This window comes from Chrysochloris asiatica, unplaced genomic scaffold (genome assembly GCF_000296735.1).
Source record: "Chrysochloris asiatica unplaced genomic scaffold, ChrAsi1.0 scaffold00025, whole genome shotgun sequence".
In the NCBI taxonomy this organism is placed as follows: domain Eukaryota; kingdom Metazoa; phylum Chordata; class Mammalia; order Afrosoricida; family Chrysochloridae; genus Chrysochloris; species Chrysochloris asiatica.
Window position 1 is genome coordinate 445,718 of NW_006408543.1, and position 9,752 is coordinate 455,469.

Below are 9,752 nucleotides of genomic sequence, written 5' to 3' on the forward strand. Positions count from 1 at the left end.
TGAAAACATCTTGAGGCAAACAAGAAGATCAGGGATTTATCAGCAGACACTCACTAAGGAAATGCAAAGGGTGTATTTTCAGAAAGAAGGAAAACAAACCCAGTGTAACAGGAGAAGAATGAAGAACAAAGTGGTGGGTTTTGAGGCGAATCAAGTATTAAAGTACAAAACAGTAATAATGCTGTCTTACGGCCAAGGAGCTCTGGTAGCGTAGTGGTTACGAATCAGGCTGCGAACCTTAAGGTCAGCGGTTCGAAACTACCAGACGCTCCGCGGGAGAAAGATGAGGCTTTCTACTCCCGTAAGGATTTACACCCTTGGAAACCCTGTACAGGGTCGCTATGGGTCGGAACCGACTCGACGGCACTTAACAACAACATGGCTTAAAGGAGTCCTGGTGTGATACCACACAATAAGCACTAGCCTACAGAGCCAGTTTGAACCGCAAGGTTGACTGTAATATGAAGGCTGAAAACAAAGAGTCTTTGGAAAATATGGCTTTGGTAGTAGAAATGATGCTGAGGCTTGCACGGTAGAATTTTGCAAAACCTATGACTTCTTCATTGCAAATACTTTTTTAAAAAAGCATAAAAGCTGACAATACACGTGAAAATCATACACATATGACAATACACATAACCAGATGGAATAGAGAAATCAAATTGACTCCATCTGTGGAAAGAGACAGTAGAAAAACTCCATACCAGCAGTCAAAACAAGGCCAGGGACAGACTGAGGAACAGACCATCAATTGTTCATATGCAGGTTCAGACTGAAACTGAAGAAAATTAAAACAAATCCACAAGAGCCAAAACAGGACCTTGAACATATCCTACCTGAATTTAGAGATCATCTCAAGAACAGATTTGATAAATTAGACACTAATGAGTGAAGCCCAGAAGACTTGTGGGATGACATCAAGAACGCCATACTGAAATGAAGCAAAAGGTCATTAAGTTGCAATTTCCCTTTTCTGTCAGTTGCTGTTGTTAGACATTATCCAATCAGTACGGACTCAACAGAACGAAACACTGCCAGTCCTGGGCCAACCTCACTACTGTTGCCGTGCTTGAGCCCATTGATGCTGCCACTTTGCCAATCCTTCTCGCTGGGGGTCTTCCTCTTTTTCTCTGACCCTCCACCATACCAAGCATGATATCCTTCTCCAGGGACTAGTCCCTCCTGACAATATGTCCGAAGTATGAGAGACGAAGTTTGGCCATCCTGGCCTCCAAGGAGCACTCTGGCTGCACTTCTTCCAACACAGATCTGTTGGTTCTTTTGGCAGCCCATGGCACTTTCAATATTCTCCTCCAACACCATAACTCAAAAGCATCAATTCTTCTACGGTCTTCCTTATTCATTGTCCAGCCTTCACATCCATATGAGGTTACTGAAAATACCATGGCTTGAGTCAGGCGCACCTTAGTCCTCAAGCTGCCATCTTTGCTCTTCAGCACTTTATAGAGGTCTTGTGCAGCAGATTTGCCTAATGCAGTACGTCCTTTGGTTTCTTGACTGCTGCTTCCATGAGTGTTGACAGTTGATCCAAGAAGAATGAAGCCCTTGACAACTTCAATCTTTTCTCTGTTGATAAGAATGGTTTCATTGGTCCAGTAGTGAGGATTTCTGTTTTCTTGACATTGAGATGTAATCCATACCGAAGGCTGTGCTCTTGGATCTTCATCAGTAAATGTTTTAAGTCCTCTTCACTTTCAGCAAGCAAGGTTGTATCATCTGCATATGGCAGGCTGTTTCCTCCAATCCTGATGCCACGTTTTTCTTCATGTAACCCAGATTCTCCGATTATTTGCTCAGCATACAGGTTGAATTAGCCCCTTCTCAATTCCACTCCTTGCAAGACCTCACAAAAGCCCATTTCCACCACAGCTAGCCCCTCCTAAGCTCCGCCCCTTGACAAGACCCTCATAAAAGCCTCAGCCTGTGGGGGGCAGGGTGGGCAGAGGAGGCTTCTGACCCTGGTCAGCAAGCCCTGCCCAGGTGTGTCTTGAATAAACCTGTCCTTGCAGTTGAGCAGGGCTGTTGACTCTAATACGGTTGTTAAGTGCTGTAGATTCAGTTCTGCCTCACAGCAACCCTGTATGGGATTTTCGAGCAGTTGCTGGTGACTTTGAACGTCCAACCTTGCAGTTCAAAGCAATCTTGCAGTCTAGTACTTACCCTCCAGTGCATCAGGACTCTCTAATAAACCCCGCAACCATGAGAACTGTCTGAGTGACTTCTGTGCGACCACTAAATCAGAGAAGTAGAGAGGAAATGGCTGGTGTCAGAAATGGTCAACTGTTTTCAGGAGAAGGTGGATGTGACCTCCCCTTCATAGGGATCAGCCTTGCATATTGATCTTGGCTCTCCTTTCACCTTGTGAAGTTAGAGGAAATCAGATGCCCTGTCACACCATCACTGTGTTAAGACTCGGATACGCTGCAGTGGAGCTCCAGAGTAATGGAAACACGGGATGTGGGATGTGAAACCTTTCGTTCTTAGGTGGCCACGTTGGCTGTTGTTACCTGTAATCACTGAAAGGAAAGGAAGAAATGCTATGTTGTAGCTGAGTAGACAAAGGCTGAGTCAGTTAGACAAGTGACTGGTGGGTTCAGGGCAAGGCCGTATGTGGCCATATGAATAAGAAGGGGAAGATTGTCAAGTTGAGGAATTGAAACTGGAATGCTTTTAGGAAATGAATATGCCTTCATTGGAATGTTTATTAGGGATGCTGAATGGGGCTCTTAGCTGTAAAACAACAAAAGCTGGAAATACACACTGATTACAGACAACTGAGGCCTCGCCCGGGGGTGGTGCCGTACATCAGTTTGAACTGCAAGGCCCTGGTTCAAACTCATCAGCACACCTCGGAACCTCTCTACAGGGTCGGTATGAGTCAGAGCCGACTTGATGGCCCTAAACAACAGAGATAATGGAAAGCAAGTAAATCTGCCTTCTGCCACTACTTGATGGAATACATTAAAAGCAGAACTAGAATTTTCCCAAAACAAACACAGGCTGTTTGTTTCCATCTTGTATCCTTGTACAGAGTAGTGAGGGCTTGGGTGAAACCCTGAGTCCCACCCAGAACTTCTGACTGAGTCATGGATTTGCATTTGAAGAAAGAACTTGTTTCCTGAAATTCAAGAAAGCCGTTTGCCATAGGCTACATCAAGGCAGGAAGTCAGTGCCCATCAGAATCCCCCTTTAGAATGGTAAGTTAAAGAAAACCACAAGAGGAAGAGAAGCGAAGGAGATGCAGCAACTAAGAGACGGGCTGCGTTTGGACAATTCCATAGGAACCCAGTCAGCTAGCCCTAGGAGACGGGGGTGAGAGAGACAGGAGACTGGCTGGTCTGAAGAGCAAGGAGTTGTGTAGACTCCTGAGTCTGTGGATGGTGCCCACTGCCCTAGCACACAAAGGGGCTGGCGAAAGTGTGGGGGGTGTGTGTGTGTGTGTGTGTGTGTGTGTGTGTACACCCACTGACCTAGTTTGCATGACTAGAAAAGACCATGTAAATTGTGTAAATTGCTACAATTTGATGTCTTGCTCTCAACCGGATTCATGATGGATACAGATACTCAAAGTTCCAACTGGAAGAGGTTTCTAGGAGGAAAATCCTTGTCTCCTCAGAGAACTTGTTTGACAGATACAGGCACCTAAGTCTGGTCTCTTCCTGGTGGCTGGCCAGATAACTGTCTTCCAAATTTCTTGCCATAGACAGTGAGTGTTTCCAGCATTGCAGGCATTTGTTGAAAAATCTCAACTGTATTCTGCCAACTCCTGGAGTCCTGCTTTTCACCAAGGCCTTCAGTACAGCTTAGACTTCTTCTGTTAGCACCATCAGTTGCTGACCATATGCTACGTCCTGAAATGGTGGGATGTTGACCAATTTTTCTTGCTACTGGGGCTCTGGATTCTTTACACCTTCCCTTGATGCTTCCTGTGTCGTACAACGCTTGTCCACGGCTTTGGCTGTTGGTCCTTGCCTGCCGTGGAGTTGGTTCTAACTCATGGTGACCCTGTGCACAACACTTCCCAGTCCTGTCTGTGTCATCTGTTTCTATGTCTGAGCCCACTGTGGCAGCCACTATGCAATTCCATGTCATTGGGGGGTCTTCTATTCTGCTCACCCTTTACTTTCTCAGGGAGTTAATGCGCTAGACTGCAAAGATGGTTTGAACTGCGAAGTTGGTGGTTCAAGCTCACCAACTGCTCCTTGGAAGCCCTATACAGAGTTGCTGTAAGTCAGAACTGACTCGATGGCACTTTAACAGTAACAACAAGACTTTACCAAGCATGATGTCCTTTTCCAGGGACTGGTCCCACCTGATAACCCGTCCAAAGCACATGAGACAAAGTTTCACTGTGGTTGTTTCTAAGGTCATCTGGCTGGACTTCCTCCAAGATAGATTAGCCCATTCTTCAGAGGTCCATGGTATTTTCAATATTCTTTGCCAATACTATAGTTCAAAGGCATCAATGATTCTCAGGTCTTCTTTACTCATTGTCCAGCTCTCACATGCTTATGAGACAACTGAAACTACCGGGGGTTGGGTCAGGTCCACTTAGTCCTCAAAATCACATCTTTGCTCTTTAACACTTTAAAGAGGCCTTTTGTAGCAGATTTAGCCAATGCAATATGCCCTTTGGTTTTATGAATGATGCGTCTATGAGTGTAGATCGTGGATCCAAGTAAAATGAAATCCTTGACAATTTCTGTCTTTTCTCTGTTTATCATAATGATGCTCATTGGTCCAGTTGTGAGCAGTTCTGTCATCTTTATACTGAGTTGTAATGCATACCAAAGGCTGTATTCTTTGCTCTTTATCATTAAGTACTCTTAAGTTCTCTTTGCTTCCAGGAGCAAGGTTATGTCATCTGCACATCACAAGTTGTTAATGAGTTCTTCCTCTAATCCTAATGGTGCGTGCTTCTTCATACAGTCCAGCTTCCCTGAATATTTGTTCAGCATATAGAATAAATAAGTATGGTAAAAGGATAAGTCTGACGCAAACCATTCCTGATATTAAGTCATGCAATATCCCCTATTTCTGTTTCAACAGCTGCCTCTTGGTCTGTGCACAGGTTCCACATGAGCACAATGAAGTGTTCTGGAGTTCACATTCTTTGCAATGTTATCCATAGTGTGTTATGATCCACACAGTTAAACACCTTTGCATAATCAATAAAGCACAAGTAAGCATCTTTCTGGTATTCTCTACTCTCAATCAAGATACATCTGACGTCAGCAATGAAACCCCTTATTCCACGTCCTCTTCTGAATCCAGCTTGAATTTCTGTCAGCTGCTTGTCAATGTACTGCTGCAGCCATGTTTAGATTATCTTCAGCAACATTTTACATCTGTGTGATATTAACAATGTTGCTCAATAATGAATTGCTTGATAAATAATTCTGTGGAGTCATCTTCCTTTCGGTTGGTCAGGGAGTTGCCCTCCAAATTTCTTGGCATACGTGAGTGAGTGCTTGAGGCACTGTATCGGTTTGTTGAAACATTTCAATTGATACTCTGTCAATTTCTGGAGACTGGTTTTCCCTAATCCCTTCAGTGAAGCTTGGACTTCTTCCTTCTATACCACTGGTTCTTGATCATATGCTACCTTCTGAAATGAATGACTAGCCACTAATTCTTTTTGGTACAATGACTCTGTGTATTTCTTCCATCTTAGTTTGATGCTTCCTATATCATTAAATATTTTGCCCACATAAGCCATCAATATTGCAACCTGAGGCCTGAATTTTTTTCTTCAGATCTTTCAGTTTGAGAAATGGTGAACATATTCTTCCCTTTTGGTTTTCTAACTCCAGGTCTTTGCATATTTCATTCATAATACTTTACTTTGTCTTCTTGAACCACCCTTGGAAATCTTCTTCTGTTCATCTCTTTTACTTCATCATTTCTTCCATTCGCTTTAGCTTCTCTACACTCAAGAGCAAGTTTTCATCGTCTCTGGTGACATCCATTTTGATTTTTTTTCCTTTTTTTTTAATTACCTTTTGCTTTTTTCATGTATGTTGTCCTTGATGTCATACAACTTCTTTGGCCTTAAGTCATTAGCATCCAGCGTGTCAAACCTTTTCTTTTTTTAAAAAAAAGTTTTTATTGTGAACTAAGTAATAGTTTACATGGGAGAACATCGGCTTTATACCATCATTTCATTTCAATGATTACAATCTCCTCTGTGCATCATCCTTCAACAGTATTTGCTTCCATTCCCTCTGTTTTTGTTTTGTTTTGTTTTGGGGGGGGAGATGTACACAGAAACACTCAGGATTATATAATCATTTAAACAACCCAAGGTCACACTCTGCAAGCCTGCCTCCTGGCCGCCAGCACTCAATCTTTCTATTTCCATGAGTCTAGAGTCCTCAGCTGCTCCCTCTCTCTATGTCCTCATCTCTGACTCCTTCTCTGGTGTCGCTGCTTCTCTGGAAAGGGTCCCACATTCTGCTTGTGCTCTTCTCCCTTGATGGTCCTCAGATTCTCTGTTTTTGGACTGTAAGATTAACCACTCCCACGTTTTTGTTAGAAAACTTCTACCTTTACAATTGTGACAGTCACAATTAGTCATGATAACAATTACTCACTATTGAATATAAGAATCTTATCCCCATCTCCTTTCACCAGATGCGTCTAGACAAGATGAAAACTATTTATTGGGGACTCCTTCTTCCTCCTATACTCTGAAACTAAACCCCCTCTTGAAAACTTGTAAGCCAGTCACTTCGTGCCTTTATCATCCCCTCATTTTAGGTAGCCAATGTCCCTACCTACCCTGTATACAGAGGGGATAGGTTTGATACTTCATGTGAAGACTCCTTCTGTCTCGGTTGGTATTTTGAGCTACTACATCCATAAGTATAGGTCGAGTTCATGAAATTGTAGCAATTTAAACTTATTTCCTTTATCAAATTTTTTTTTTTTTTTATCTTCCTCTAATTGAGTTCTGATTATCAAGCCATCAAGGCTAGGTCAAATGGGTGCTATCTGCAAGTTTGGGCATTCTTGTGTGTCTCCTCTTAGTTCATATCAGTTGGACGCTGCACTCTCAGCTCTAGCCCTCCGTGGCTATGTCCTTGTCCATGGGCTCAGAAGTCTCCAGGTCTCATCACATTTCAGACCAACCAGCCCTTCCTTTTCTCTCTCTCATCTCCAGGTCAACAGGAGTCTATAGAACAGGGTTGAACTCAGCCCACTTCTTTATTGCTGGTCAAACCTATTCTTAATATGGTTTCTAAAGTCAAGTGGGATTGTACCTTGGCTCTAGTAGACTTGTTTTCATTTTCTTCACCCTCAACTAAACTTAAAATATGAGCAATTGATGGTCTGTTCTGCAGTTGGCCTCTGGCCTCGTTCTAACTGATAGTGAGTTTCTACATTGTCTCTTTCTACAAACAGAGTCAATTTGATTCCCGTGGAGTCCATCTGGCAAGGTCCACATTTGTAGTTGTTTATGTTGTTGAAAAAAGGGATCTGCATTGACTAAATCTCGTTGGTCTTGCAAAATTCTATCATGTGATCTCTAGTGTTATTTCAGGCACTAAGGTATATTTTCCAACTAGCTACTGTCCTTCTTTGTTTCCAACTTCACATTCCAATCACTAGTAATTCTCAATGCATTTTGATTGTGTTTTGATCAATTTCAAACTGCCGAAGTTGGCAAAATCTTCAATTTCTTCATCTTTGGTATTAGTGATTAGCGCATACATTTGAATCACAGTTGTATTAACTGGTGTTCCTCACGTTGTTGTTACGAAGTGCTATTGAATCAGTTCCCACTCATAGCAACCCTACACACCAGGACTCCAGTCACTGTACTTCAAGGTAGATCCCTCATCAAGCATGATGGCCTTCTCCAGGGATAATATGCTCAAAATACATGAGACAAAGTCTGGCCATCCTCCCTTTTAAGGAACCTTCTGGCTGCCTTCCATTCTTCTAGCAGTCCATTGTCTAATCAGTATTCTTCACAACCACCCTGACTCAAAGGCATCAATGATTTTCAGGTCTTGCTTACTCACTGCCTAGCTGTCACATGCAAAGGAAGTGACTGAAAATACCACTGCTTGGGTATTGGAAGGCACGACTTTGTTTTCAAAGGGACATTTTTGCTTTGGAACCCTTTACAGAGGTCTTTTGCAGATTTGCCCAATGAAATATGTCCTCTGATTTTATGACTACTGCTTTCATGGGCCTTGCTAGTGGATCCAAGTAAAATGAAATGAAATCCTTGACAACTTCAATCTTTTCTCTGTTTATCATGATGTTCTTTACTTGTCCATTTGTGAGGATTTTTGTTTGCTTTACATTGAATGAGAATCCATATTAAACACTGTAGATTCTGATTTCATCAGTAAGTGTTTCAAGTTCTGTTTACTTTCAGCAAGCAAGAATGTGTCATCGGCATATTGCAGGTTGTTAGTAAATCTTCCTCCAATCCTGATGCCATGTTCCTCTTCATACAGTCCAGTCAGATTATGCGCTCAGCATACAGAATGAACAGTTACGGTGAAAGGATCCAACCCTGACGCACACTTTCCTGACTTTAAACCACGCAGTATACCCTTGTTCTGTTGGAACAACTGCCTCTTAGTTTATATACAGGTTACACATGAGCACAATACCCTTTTCTGGAATTCCCAGTCTTCGTCATGACATCCACAGTTTGTTAGGGTCCACACAGTTGACTGCCTTTACACAATGATACACAGGTAAACACCTTTCTAACATTCTCTGCTTCCAGTCTAAATCTAGCTGATAGCAGCAATGATATCCCTTGTTCCAGGTCCTCTTCTAAACCAGGGATGGATCTGGGGCAGCTCTCTGTCCATGTGATTTTGCAACTGTTTTTTGAATTATCTTCAGCAAAACTTTACTTGCGTGTGATATTACCGATATTGTGATACAATGAACGATAAATTTTCCATTCTGTTGGATGGCCTTTCTTCAGAATGGCTGACCTTAAAGTCCATTAGAAGCTTTCGTATACTGCTACCTTGTGAGGCCCAGCTGTCATTGTTAGGTGGCATTAGGGCCATTCTGACTCACGGCCACCATGTGCCCAACAGAAGGAAACCCTGCCCAGTCCTGCACCATCCTACCAGTTGTTAGGGTTCAGCCCACTACAGCTGCTGCCACAGTGTCACTCGAGCTCATAGAGGGTCTTCCTCTTTTTTGATGACCCTCCACTTTACTAAGCATAATGTCTTTTTCTAGGGACTGATCTCTCCAGACAACATATCCAAACTACGTCAGACGGAGGCTCACCATCCTCACTTCTAAGGAAAGCTCCAGCTGTTCTTCTTCCAAGACAGATTCGTTTGCTCTTCAGGCAGTCCATGTAACTTCCACCACTCGTTGTCAACATCATAATTCAAATGCATCAATTCTTCTATGGTCTTTCTTATTCACCATGGCCTGGGTCAGGCACACCTTAGTCCTTAAGCTGACATCTCTGCTCTTGAACACTTAAAAGAGGTTTTGTGCAGCAGATTTGCCTGTGCAGTACGTCGTTGGATTTCATGACTGATGCTTCCATGAGTGTTGATTGTGGATCCAGGCAAAACAAAGATTCTTACAACTTCAATCCTTTCACCATTTATCATGAGTTATTTACTGGTCCAGCTATGAGAATTTTTGTTTTCTTTACATTAAGGTATAATCTGTACCGAAGGTTGTAACTTTTTATCTTCATCAGTAAGTACTTCAAGTCCTCTTCACTTCTA